This window comes from Monodelphis domestica, chromosome 4 (assembly GCF_027887165.1).
Source record: "Monodelphis domestica isolate mMonDom1 chromosome 4, mMonDom1.pri, whole genome shotgun sequence".
Classification (NCBI taxonomy): domain Eukaryota; kingdom Metazoa; phylum Chordata; class Mammalia; order Didelphimorphia; family Didelphidae; genus Monodelphis; species Monodelphis domestica.
In genome coordinates this window covers 372,973,236-372,986,940 of record NC_077230.1, presented here as the reverse complement: position 1 = coordinate 372,986,940, position 13,705 = coordinate 372,973,236, and positions in this window count along the sequence as shown.

Below are 13,705 nucleotides of genomic sequence, written 5' to 3'. Positions count from 1 at the left end.
AATCTAAATCTTTTTCCAGTGTTGTTTATAGATGCAATAGATTCAAGAGGGGAAGGAAATCATATCTATCAAATACCAGAAGATATCCCTGAAAGTTTATGGGCCACCGGTTCCACAGATGTACAGTTATTGAAATCTGCAGTTCCAGTTAAAATAGCAACTAAAGGAGGTCCAGGACCAGTAATCCCACAATACCCACTAAGCAAGGAAGCAAACAAAGTCATGACCCCTATAATAGAGTCATTACATCAACAAGGAATATTAATGCCTCGTATTTCTGAGTATAATACACCCATTCTACCTGTAAAGAAGTTCCGGCTAGATGCAAATGGCAAAGTGGTCTATTGATCTGTGCAAGATCTGAGGGCAGTCAATTACCATGTTGTAAAAAACCACCCTGTTTTACGAAGTCCCCCAACAATAATTTCTGCAATCCCTGCTAATGCAAAAGGTTTCATGGTGGTTGACTGATGCTCTGCTTCCATCTCTATTCCAATACACAAGGACTCATGACATATATCTGCATTCACATGGAAAGGAATCCAGATAACCTGGCGTTGTTTGCTCTAGGGATTCTGTGAAAACCCCTCCCTCTTTTTTCAAATTTTGACTAAAGACCTTGCAAATATACATTTTAAAGATAGCAGGCTGATACACTTTGTAGATGATCTTCTCCTCACATCACCATCAGTCAAAGTGTGTTAGTGTGATAGTAAACATCTTTTGGTAGAATTGTATAAGAGGGGACACAAGATATCAAAATCCAAAGTGCAGAGGTGTTTACCTCATGTCCTTAGTGTAGTTTTAGCATAGATAAGGTGCAGTATAGACATAAGATAAGGTAAGACTGTTTTTTTTTTTTGAGAGGGGGAATATAATGATAAGCTTAGGTATAGATTTAAAATTATATAGTTAGCTAAAATACAATGGGGGATATTCCCTGTTGTCTAGAAGGGGGGATTATAAGGATAAGATTGGATTTTGGAATTTGTTCAATAAGTTAAATTCTGAAATGCTGTCTCAGTTTTGCCTTGGAATTTGCAAATCAGTTCTATGGAACACTGACGGGTTTTTTCTTTGAACCAACTGTCATTCCTGGAGGCTCTTACTTACTGGAGCTTGGAGAGAGATGTTGCTAACCTCTGGAGCCCTTGGCATTACCTGTGTCAATTCAGGAATACCAGGATCAGAGTTCAGTGACTGTTTGACTGCAGTTGGGGGGGGGGTGCTATTACCAACTAGGAAGAAACAAGAAAATTGTGTTTTTGTCTCTGAGAGTCTGGCATATTGAAGACAGATTGCTGGCCTGAGCTGGCCAAGAAGCCATTCTTGGTCTACTTGGCTTAACCCTGAAGGCAGTATATATTTTGAACTATAAGGATTTGGACATAGGATTAATTAGATATAAATTTGGGATTAGTTAGAATAAGTAGAGAGCATAGGTTTGGGGAAACCCAAACAGAAGAAGGATCTGCGAGGACCTAAAAAGTGGGAATGGGGAACTAGTTAGAAAAACTCTTAGTTGTTAGAGAACCCTCTACCTCAACCCCATTTACTATCTTCCTTTCTTTAAACCTTAACTTGTTAAATAAGGGTTTTTTTGTGACCTGCCTCCAAGGAGTCTTTGCCATTTTCCAGAGTTTTCCTGTTAAATACCTTATCTCAGTTTAAGTGCAGTCTGATTGCTTTAACAACAACTACATAGTAAGGGAATTTGGATAAAGTTTATCATCCTCCTTTACAGTTTTCCTTACAGGAGACAAGTTCAATCATATCACTTAGGAAAACTTATGTGGAAAGTTATTATTATATATAATTGGTAAATATTGTAAATCTTGAAATCTCTCAGACTTGTGAATGTTAAAAATTTCCCCATCAGGGAATTCTTAATTGGAACAAACTCCCTACTGAGAAACATTCCCCATTTTGATGTGAGAACTTGCCAGGATCAGAAATGGGAGGACCTCTACTCCAACCGTACTTAAGACTGCTTTAGGGGAAAAAAAACTCCTTGCTAAACAAAGAAAGTACTTGGATCCATGCTTATGGTGGGGCAAGGAGTTCTTTGAGCCAGGCCTGTTTTTAGAATTGATACAATGAGATGCTAGGTACCTAAAAGGGTTGGGCAAGTTTTGTCTTAATGAGATTAGTTGACTCAGCTGTGTTTTCACTGGTTCAGACTTACTGAGGAGATTTGTCCACTTAGCAGGAATTCAGATGGGCAGTCCTTTGGAAAGCATCTACGGTGATTAGTAGATGTAGGGACTTAGGGGAGGTGACATGGGAGAAAAACCCCTATATAAGAAAAAAGCAGAATCTCTTGAGGAGATATCCTTTTGGAGAATTCTTTTTGGAGAATCTCTGATGAGGACCGCTTGGGAAGAATCTCTTGAGAGAGGCTCTGGAGAAGGGAAGCTCTTGGAGCACAATCTCTAAGGAGGTCTCCCTGGAGCTCCTCTAAGGGGACTCTGTCCCTCTGGAGGCTCTGGAGAGAGGCCCTTTGGAACAGTCTCTGGCTGGAAGGCTCTCTGGTGAAGTCAGCTGAGATGGAGCTGGCCTGGTGTTACTAGAATCCTTGTTTAGTCAGACCTTGTGGTGAGTGTTAAAAAAACTGACTGATTTCTCTCTTAAGACTCAGGTCTAGGCCATATTGGCTTGAGGCCCTTCATACTTATTCCTTTCTTACTCTCTCTCTCTTTCTTTGATTACTCATTGTATTGTTAATTAAAATCTCTGTAAAACCCAATTGACTTGGGTATTTGAATAATTGGGAATATTTCCCTGGCGATCACCTTATATTTGATTTAAAACCCAAGACACTGTAGTGAAACATATTTCTGCGGTCAAAATTTACTCACCCTCTCTTATATCTATCACAATTTATATCTTCCACCATTTTAACTCACTACAGTTTAAGACCTCAACCATTTTGAATCTCACAATATATATGTAAAAAATGTGGAAAGACATAAAATAATAAAGCGTGAAATAAGCTGAACCAAGAAAATATTATATATAATAATAATAATATTGTCTGGAATGACTCAACTATTTGGAGTAGTATGATCCTTCAACTCAACTATGAAGGATTTATGAAGGAAAATGCTATCTACATCCAGGGAAAGAACCAATATTTGGAAATATATATTAGATGGTTCCACTTATACCTTTATCAAATGTTGGCCCTCTCTAATGCATGATTGAGAGAAAGGGAAAGACATAATTTAAAACTCAAAATGTAACCAATAAATAAATAAAATTTTAAAATAAAGAATTGCACTGTACTTTTTTTCTAGAAAAATAAACATTTACCAAAACACTATTGATCTCACCCTACATATATATTCAATTGCCAAGTCTTGTAGGTTCCATCTCCACAATATCACAATGTCTCTCATATGTGGTCCCTTCTTACAACCCAAACAGCCAATACTGTAACTTAGGCCCTTGTTGTTTCTTATCTGTACTATTATAGTAGTCCTCTAATTGGTCTTTTTGCATCTAGATAGACTCTCTTCTGTCCAGTCCATTCTCTATGCAGTTGCCAAAGGGATTTTCCTAGAGTGTCAATGTGATCATGTCACTATTCTGTTCAATAAACTTTAGTGGCTTCCTATTATCATTAAAGATTGAGTACAAATTCCATTGACATGTAAAGCTCTTTACAACCTGGATCCAGCCTCTCTTTCCAAACTCTCATATACATCATTCCCCTTGGTGCATTCTTCATTCCAACCAAATTGGCCTTGTTGCAATTCTTCAGGCAAAACATTCCATTTCTATGCCTTTGCAAACTGTCCTCCATACCTAGAGGGCACTCTCTCTTTACTTCATGATCATACAATTATAACTTAAATCAAATTGTTTACCATCTAAGGAAGGAAAGGAGGGAGACAATTTGGATCTTATCATTTTTGGGAAATGCAACTTAAAAATTGTCATTACATGTAATTAGGAAAATAAAATATAGTTTTTTTAAATAAATAAAATAACAAAAATAAAATAAAATAAAAACATAGATATAAAAAACCTGTCTTTCAAAGCTCTCCTTTCTCCATGAAACCTTTCCTGGTTCTCTATAGATCCTAATGCCCTGCCACAATGTAAACACTTCAAGGAAAAAGATTGCTCCATTTATGCCTTTGTATCTCTGATGTCTACAAAATGCTTGGCAATATAATATATGCTTAGTAAATGCTTGTTAATTGATTGACTCTAAGAATAAAATTCATCCTCAGAGAAGATGGGGTAATAATAATGAACAACAGAAAAGAGGACGATATTTAAGTTATTTTTGCTTTCTATTTTCTGTGCTAATGAGAAGAGTATTTGAACTATAAAGATAGAAGAAACCTCAGATTAGTAGGGAAATGGTAAGAAAGCAACTGGCTGACTACATTCCAGGGTACTTAAAGCCAGACATATGATTGATTTTACATTGTGATGATATCTGAGAGATCATTTAGAACAGGAATCATACCACAAGATAAAAGAAAGTCAAATGTCACAGTCATCAAAAAAGAGACAAGAATGAGGCCTCCACATGATGGGCAAGTGAGCTTGACTTCAAGCAAAATTCTAAGACATATTATTAAAGAAGCAGAATGAGTTTATGCTGTTACTTTTTTTTACAGGGTTCCTAAACTGGTAAATCAGGGGAACTACTGCAGACATGGTTTACCTAGATTTCAGCAAAGCATTAAAAAAAAAACTCCTTTTGGGAAAAATGAAAGAAGACAAACTTGACAATAATATAGTTTGTTGGCTTTAGACTTGGATGAGTGACCAGACTGGAAGAGGAACCATTCATATGTTGGTGTCAACATCTAAAGAAGTATCCAGAGATCTGTTCTAGACTTGCCATTTAAAATTACTTTTAATCAGTGACTGAGATTAAGGTATAAATGTCACATATATTAGACTGGCAGTTGACAAAAATTCGAGAGATCAAGATTCACAAAGATCTCAACAGACTTGGATGTCGAGCTAAATTTAATTAGATGACATTTAATAGGGAAACATGCAAAGTCTTACATTTAGATTTTAAAACTCAGTTTCATTTATTCAAGTGTCTAGGCAGCAACCTGAAAGAAGATAGAGATGGATTAAGATAATATGTGTTGGGGACAGCAGGGTGGCTTAATGGGTTGAAAGCCAAGCCTAGGATGGAAGGGTCAGGGCTCAAATTTGTCCTCATATACTTCCTAGCTGTATGACCCTGGGCAAGTCACTTAACTCCCATTGTCTAGCCCTTAACACTCTTCTACCTTGGAACAAATATACAACATTTATTCTAAGATGGAAGGTAAAGGTTTTAAAAAAAATTTATTTGTGTCAATGGCACAATATTGGATTTTAAAAAACGATTATTGCAATCTAATTTTGTCCAGTATGGTGGAGATTATCAGATTACCTGATAACATAATATTGTTCATTTCTGAGTGTTGTTAGGATAGGATTTTTGATGAGGGAAACACAAGAGGAAAAAACACATACTTTATTGTTTTGTAAGGGAAAGGAATAAGGGTTTAGGGATTTACTTATGCTTATTCTTATTTAAAAAACTAACTAGGGGGCAGCTGGATAGCTCAGTGGATTGAGAGCCAGGTCTAGAGATGGGAGGTCCTAGGTTCAAATCTGACCTCAGATATTTCCTAGCTGTGTGACCCTGGACAAGTCACTTGACCCCCATTGCCTAGCCCTTATCACTCTTCTACCTTGGAGCCAATACACAGTATTGACTCCAAGAGCCAATACACAGTATTGACTCCAAGATGGAAGGTAAGGGTTTTATAAAAAATAAAATAAAAATAAATAAAAAACTAACTAACTATGCTAACTAGGTTACTAAACTACAAGAACTTATCAAAATACCCAAATATCACAGCAGGGGTCCAAAACCATTTGGAGCCAGAATCTGTTGTTGGTAGATGTCCAAGCAAGTCTTGATGTCCAAGTGAGACTGAATGCTGCCAGCAGCTTGATACAGGAACCCTTCCTCAGTTCAACACCAGGAAATCCTCTTCAGACCTTCCTCTCGACTTCCTTAGGAGCCTAGAAAAAAAGTCCTTTGGGGCAAGATGGAGTCTTCCCAGATCCTCCCCTCCATCTCCCATGTGACCCTTGGTCACATGCCACTGTCAATCATACCTAGGTTTGCACTTTTCAGTTTTTGCACAGTTTTGCAAACAGCAAACCTTTCCATCCTTTATTACAGTGTCTCAATTTGAGGACATTGATAAGCTATGGATTGTTCAAAGGAGGGCAACTAGCATATTGAAAGACCTCAAAATGATGCTAAATGAGGATGAGTTAAGAGAACTGGAGATATTTGGGCTGGAGAGGTTCTTGGGGGCGGGGGTATGGAACATGATAGCTATCTACAAATCTCTGAAGGGCTGTCTAGTGTTGGAGAGATTAGACATTTTTGCCCTATACTGAATGACAAGACTAGGATTAACTGGTGGGAACCAGTTGTAAGGAAAATTTTCCAAATAATTAGAGCTTTCAAAAATGGAATTAGGCTGCCTTGTGACAGGGTAGGGATGGAGGAGGGGAGCAGTGCATTTTCATTCAACTGTCTATGCAAAGGCCAGATGGTGTAGAACACATTCTTTTGCAGATACAAGTAACATGAGATCAATCATTCAACCCATGAACATTTAGATCAGTGGTTCTCAACCTTCCTAATGCCGTGACCCCGTAATACAGTTCCTCATGTTGGGGTGACCCCAAAACAAAAAATTATTTTGGTGGCTACTTCAAAACTGGAATTTTGCTACAGTTATGATTCAGAATATAAATACCTGACATGCATTATGCATTCTCACAAATCAAACATAATTTAAACATAGTGATTAATCACAAAAACAATATTTAAATTATGTTGAGAAATATTAATCCAGCAGGAGGCAGCCTGAGCACTGGGGCGGGAGGTAAGTCCTGCCTGGGGAGGAGGTCCGCAGATGCTGCCTTCTTCTTCCTGTCGTCTCCCTCCAGCTCTAGCTGAGGCTTCACTTTTCTGGGGTTACTCGGCTACATTATCCACTCCAGGAGTTATCCGCTCCAGGACTAGTTCTTAACCCCTCCAGAGCCAGCACCTGGGTGCTCTCTCTGGGTCTCTATTTGAGTCCAGTCTCTAGGCAACAGGGTAAATCCATCACCTCTCATAGGGGGAGGGCTGCTGATAGGTAACTAATATTAGTACAATGTGCGGGCAGCAGGGTCCCTGTTCTTTCCAAGATCTTTCTATAAAGTAGCACAATTTCTCAGTGGCTAAAGCCATCGTAAATATGTATTTTCTGATGGCTTTAGGCAACCCCTGTGTTTTGGTCGTTAGACCTCCACTGGGGTCCCGACCCACAGGTTAAGAACCACTGATTTAGATGATCAGTGAGGTCTCTTCCAGCTCTGAAAATGTATTGTAAAGTCTTCATCTTGGAAAACTTTAAGCAGGGGCTCAATGACCATTTTTAAGGTATAATGATTACCTTCCAAATATAGGTTGCAGGAGTTCGATGTGGGGAGTAGGGGAATGTGATAACTATCTATAACTAAATGTAATAACATTTTTGAAGGACTGTCTTGTGAAGGAGAAATTAGGTTTTTTCCTACATTGTCTGAGATAGGACTAGGAGTAATCAGTAGAAATCTTAGGGAGACAAACATAAGGAAAAATTTCCAAATAATTGGATCTTTCAAAATTGGAGTTGGACTATCAGATAACCCATGACATCCCTTTCAACTCTCAAATTCAATGATTCTTTGAAATCTTATGGCTGGGTGACTGCATCCTTCCCTTTGGTACGTTCCCCAAGGACTAAATTCTCAGGGACCTTCTGAAGGAACAGTGAACTGTGACACACAATTTTTGTAAACAGTGAAAGTGACACAAGGGCTCCCACATTAAGTTCTTCTGTTTCTGAAGACAAACAAACCTCATTTAGAAGTATCTCTGCTGCCCCTGGGAACTAGCTCTGTGCAATACATTTCCCTCTTCTGGGATTAATTACCTGACGAAGAGGGGCCCCCAAAACAAATGATTTCTCATTTGGATCCAGAAATTTTTTTGTGTTGGCTCCTCTTCTGCCTTGGAACCAATACACAATATTGATTCTTAGGTTAAAAAGTATGGTTAAAAAAACAGAAAGAAGAGAGCACTAGTTCAGAAGTCAGCAGATCAGAGTTCTAATCCTAGATCTACCTCTAGAGTTTTACTTTTTCAATCTATAAAAAAAAGATAATAATCACAGTTCTCCTGTCCTCACACACCTATTGGAAGAATCATAGTAAATGAGGCACTTGGAAATGTTTTGCAGATTATAATCCTTTCCTGGTGTGGCTGGAAGAGTAGAAAGAAATGTCATACCTTGATTGGTCCTATACATAAAACTTAGATAGCTAAAATAATGCAGAAGGAATCAAAAGTAGATAGAATTGGATTTGGTGAGACAATGAAAGTTATAAATGGAAGTATTATTATGGAAAATATTTTCCTCCTTCAGCCACAAATTCTCCCTCCTCCTTCTGCCCCAGTGAAACTCCAACACTATAGGACTTCATTTTATTCGACATATGAATTCAGGAATATGCAATTGGCAATCAAAAAAAAGCAAAAAATACATAAGATAAGAATGATGAATTATGTGCTAAATCCACATCATTTCCCCAAGCAATGCAAGTCTCAAGTAGTTCCCCCAGTTCACACTCATTCTCCCTCTGAGAAGTGTTAGTGCAAATTATTACATTTTTTTTTACTAAACATTAGCTCAGGCATACATCTTTTGACTGGAGTTCTCTTGTAACAAGTCATGTCTACATTAGAATAATGGCTTCTCTTTGTTTCATTAATGTTATTTGGCAATTAATAATAGCCCCCAAACCCAAGAATAGTTGTGTTTATAGCTGTGATAAACCTAAGAAAAGTCATAAAGTGCCTAGGTATGTTCATATAAGAATACTTATAAATAAAGAAGGTGAAGACCATTTTATATGAGAGGAAGTAATTGTATAACTGGTAAAGGATGTAAAGCTGAATAGGTTTATTTGCATTTCTTAAAGGATGTGGTGATCTGAGTCACTCATTTGCAAATACAAAGGTTGCAAAAATATCTGGATACCTAAAGGACCCAAAGATGACTTGCTCCAAGGGCAATGACTGATTTAGTACCTTTCCTCAAAGTACTCATTTGCATAGACCAAAAGGAGAATCATAAAAGATTAAAAAAAAAAAAAGGAACCCTGAACCTTGGAGTTGTTTGGTGATTATCAGACAAATAGTCATTAGTTATGACTTAGTGGGTAGAGATGAAGATTTGTGAAGTTTATTGGATGATTATTAGAATGAAGCCTCTCCTTAAGGGGGGTGAGCCTGGAATGCTGGTTAAAAGGAAAGGTTAAACCTCATGCATCAAAGTGAAAACCCTAAAGAAACAAAACTGGAGAGGTTTCTTCCAGTCCTAGGCTAAGGGTCTCAACACTTTCATGAATAACACAGTTGCAGATTACAAATTAATCTGGAATTAGAGGTGGTAAAGAATACCTCTGTTCATAAAGGAGCAAGCCCAAAATGTACAGCTGACCAATTTATCTAACAGAGATATTGCCCTGGGAGGTACAAAATCCTAGAACCTGATGTGGTTTTTATGTTTAATCATTTTTAGTCATGTCAAATTCTTTGTGATTCCACCTGGGATTTTCTTGGCAATAGTACTGGATTGGCTTGCCATTTCTTTCTCTAGCTCATTTTACAGATGAAGAAACTGAGGCAAACAGGGTTAAGTGACTTGCCTAGGGTCACACAGTTAGTAAATATCTGAGATCAGTTTTGAACTCAGGGCCTTCTGATTCCAGACCTGGCACTTTATCTATTGTGCCAGCTAACTGCCCCATAACCTGAAGTCACAGCTACTTTTGTGGGGATCCAACTTGCCAGGACATGTACCTTTCCAGTCCCTACAACTGATAGCCCTCTATCTTAGACTACCTTATTTAATTACCATGTGTTATTCTATTTATTATATTGAGTGTTTTTAAAAAATATTGTAGCCGGGGAACTATATCCTCCAGTATTCTCTGCATTTACCCAGGGTTCCCTTCTTTATGTCCTGGTGTGGGATTGGTCTATAAATGGACCAATCACTCACTGGGAGGGGCTTTTGTTCAGGATTTTGGCTGGGGCCCTAGCAGCAGTAGGCTGCTGGAGCTCTGGCTTTTGGTCCACTAAAGTTTGTTGGATTAAAGGTAAAAGAGGTTTTTTTTTTTTTCTTACTACAATTGGTGAACTAGAAGGGAACAAGGACCTTTTAGGTGAGTAGAACCCTCCACACACACATACACACACACACACACAAAGGGCAGGAAGCTTTGTTTCTAGCGACTCTTTTCCTGCTCTTGCCCTGTGCTCTGTGCCCTTGCTTCCACTTCTACTCTACCTCCTCCTCCCCTCATCCTCCACATCTTTCCTCCTTCCCTTCCTCCTTCTTCTCTTTCCTCTTCCCCTCCTGTTTTCTCCTCCTCTTCAGACCCCTTTAGACCACTGGCAAGCTCTTTTTCCACCATCTTCCTCCTTCTTCCCGCCCCCAGCACAGTGGCTCTTGCAGTCCCCCTACCTGAGTACCCATTGCTACTGTCCCTGTTTCTGGCCCTAGCCAAACCCTCCTCCAACCCATGGATTTTTCAAACCCTCCTCTATCCCCATTGAAACCTGCAGTTATCTGCCCAACCCCATCCTTAGGGTTCACACCAGGAGGTCTCTTGTTTTTTGATTTACCATTCAGCTACAACTGAGGAGACAAAATGTTGCAAACCATGTTTGCAACTTTACAAGAAAGCCTTTTGTCCCTAGGAGTTTTTATGCAATTGGAAAACCTTAGGAGTTCAGACTGACTTTTTCTTTTGCTATTCCTAGGTAGTATTCTTCTCATTAGCCAACTAAAGGCTAGCCTGCTTCAAATGTAGGCCCAAGTGGATGCTTTAAAGAAATCCTTGCCTGGTTTTCAGATGCAAAATGAAGATCCCTCTCCACCTATGCCTCAGATTGAATTTCTCCTCTCCCATTTATACAGCTCTTGGCTACCCCACCCTCCCCTGTCCCTTCTCCCAGTGCCTGGCCATCTCCTGTCCTTCTTCCCATCCCCTAGCCCTGCTCATCCCTAGACCCAGTTCCTTCCCCTCCCTTCAACCCCTCATCTTACTTTCTTTGTATCAACACAGACATCCAGCAAAAAGACATGAACCACAACCAATCCAATTGAAATCCTTTTCCCCTTTAGGGAAGTGCCCACCTTAAAGAGGAATGAGGGGTGGAAGGCACCACACACCTTTTACTCCCTAGGATATTAAGAAATTCAGGGGGCAGCTGGGTGGCTCAGGGGATTGAGAGTCAGGCCTAGAAAAGGGAGGTCCTAGGTTCAAATCTGTCCTCAGACACTTCCTAGCTGTGTGACCCTGGGCAAGTCACTTAACCCCCATTGCCTAGTCTTTACCACTCTTCTGCCTTGGAACAAATACACAGTATTGATTCTAAGACAGAAGGTAGGGGATTTTTTTTTAAAGGAAGAAATTAAATCAGAATATCCCTTTTTTTGAGGAGGAGCCTATAGTGGCCATCAGGACCCTGGACAACATATTTGGTACATATGATCCCACATAACAAGACATACAAAACTTGCTTCAAGCCTTTTTGACAGAATTTCCCTCATTAATAAAGCCCAGGGAAGGAATATGGTTAATTTGCCAGAGCACAACCCAAAATGGGATGTAAATAATGAAGGATAATATTTACAACTATGCCATGCTAGAGAAGCATTGCTAAAGGCAATGAGAGATTGTTCTAATAGGCGAGATACATGAACCAAGTTTGAGGGTCTTAAGCAATCAGATCATGAAACACCCTCCCAGTTTATAGATAGTCTGGAAGGAAGATATAGATATTATAGATATTGAGCTGGAAGGAAGGTACATAGACCTTGATCTTTTCAAAGAGAGAGATGTCAGACAAATTAGAAGACAGTGTGTAGATAACTGCTGCAAAGTGGTTCAGGATTATTTTAAGACAAACTGACTAAAATGGACTAATATGGACCTTAAAGATTAAGGAGGGTCATAGTTTATGTATCAAAAGATTAGGAACAGAAAAATGTAGACCAATGTCATGTTAGAAACATTAAGGAAGGAACTACAATTTTTTTAAACCCTTACCTTCCATCTTGGAGTCAATACTGTGTATTGGCTCCAAGGCAGAAGAGTGGTATGGGCTAGGCAATGGGGGTCAAGTGACTTGCCCAGGTCACACAGCTAGGAAGTGTCTGAAACCAGATTTGAACTGTAAACCTTAAAATTTCACAGACTTATGAATGTTAAAAATTTTACTCCACATTGAGGAATCCTCCAATTCCCTACTTGAAATAATTCCCTACCAGATAGTGAGAACTCTACTTGAATGTGAAAACTCCTTGCTATGGGAGGATCTCTACCCCATCCCTACTTGGGACTGCTTTAGGGGAGAAAACCCCTTGCTATGGGAGGACCTTGATTCCACCCGTACTTAAGAATGCTTTAGGGCAGAAAACTCCTTGCTAAACAATGAAAGTACTTGAAAACCATACTTATAAAGGAAAGGAGTTCTTTGAGCCATGCCTATTTTTGGAATTGATACAATGGGATGCTAAGTGCCTATAAAAGTGGGGCAACTTGTAAACTACTTAGACCTAAAAGGTGAAAACTTACTCAGAGGTTTTCTCTTAATGAAATTAGTCGACACAGCAGCATTTTTTTTCTGACTTACTAAAGAGATTAATCTACTCAGCTGTGAATTCAAAATGGGCTGTCTTTTGGAAAACATCTACAGTGATTGGTAGATGGAAGAACTTAGGGGAGGTGACATAGGAGATTTTGCCCTTAAAAATAATAGCTCAGAGAAGACCTACGAATCATTCTGAAACATTCAGATTGAGGGAAACTCATTCTGAAACATTCAGATTGAGGAGGACTCATTTTGAGGAAGACTGATTCTGAAACATTCAGATGGAGGAGGGAGCTGGTGAAAGCAGCTGAGATGATGCTGGCCTGGTGTCACTAGAATCCTTGCTTAGACAGATCTTGTGGTGAGTATTAAAAAACTGATTGATTTCTCTCTTAAGACTCAGGTCTAGGCCATATTGGCTTGAGGCCCTTCATACTTATTCCTTTCTTACTCTCTCTCTCTTTCTTTGATTACTCATTGTATTATTAATTAAAATTCTCTATAAAACCCAGTTGACTTGGGCATATTCATAATTGGGAATATATTCCCTGGCGACCACCTTATATTTGATTTAAAACAAGACACTGTAGAAAAACATATTTTGAGCAGTCAAATTTACTCACCCTCTCTTATATCTATCACAATTTCTATCTTCTACCATTTTAACTCACTACAGTTTATGGGCTTCACTATTTTAAATCTCACAGAACCTAGGACCTCCTGTCTCTAGGCCTGGATCTCAATCCACTGAGTTACCCAGCTGCCCCCGGAACTACAATTTTTAACTGAAAGATTTGATAAAAAGGAAAAAAAACAATGAAGGTCTGCAAATGGCCATTGCCCCTTTGCAGGAATCCCAATATCAATCACTTATATGCCACTTCTATGCAAAAGGGGGGTCACATAATAATGAACTGTAGGAATTGGAAACAAGCAATTCAAAATAATAACTTCAGAAAT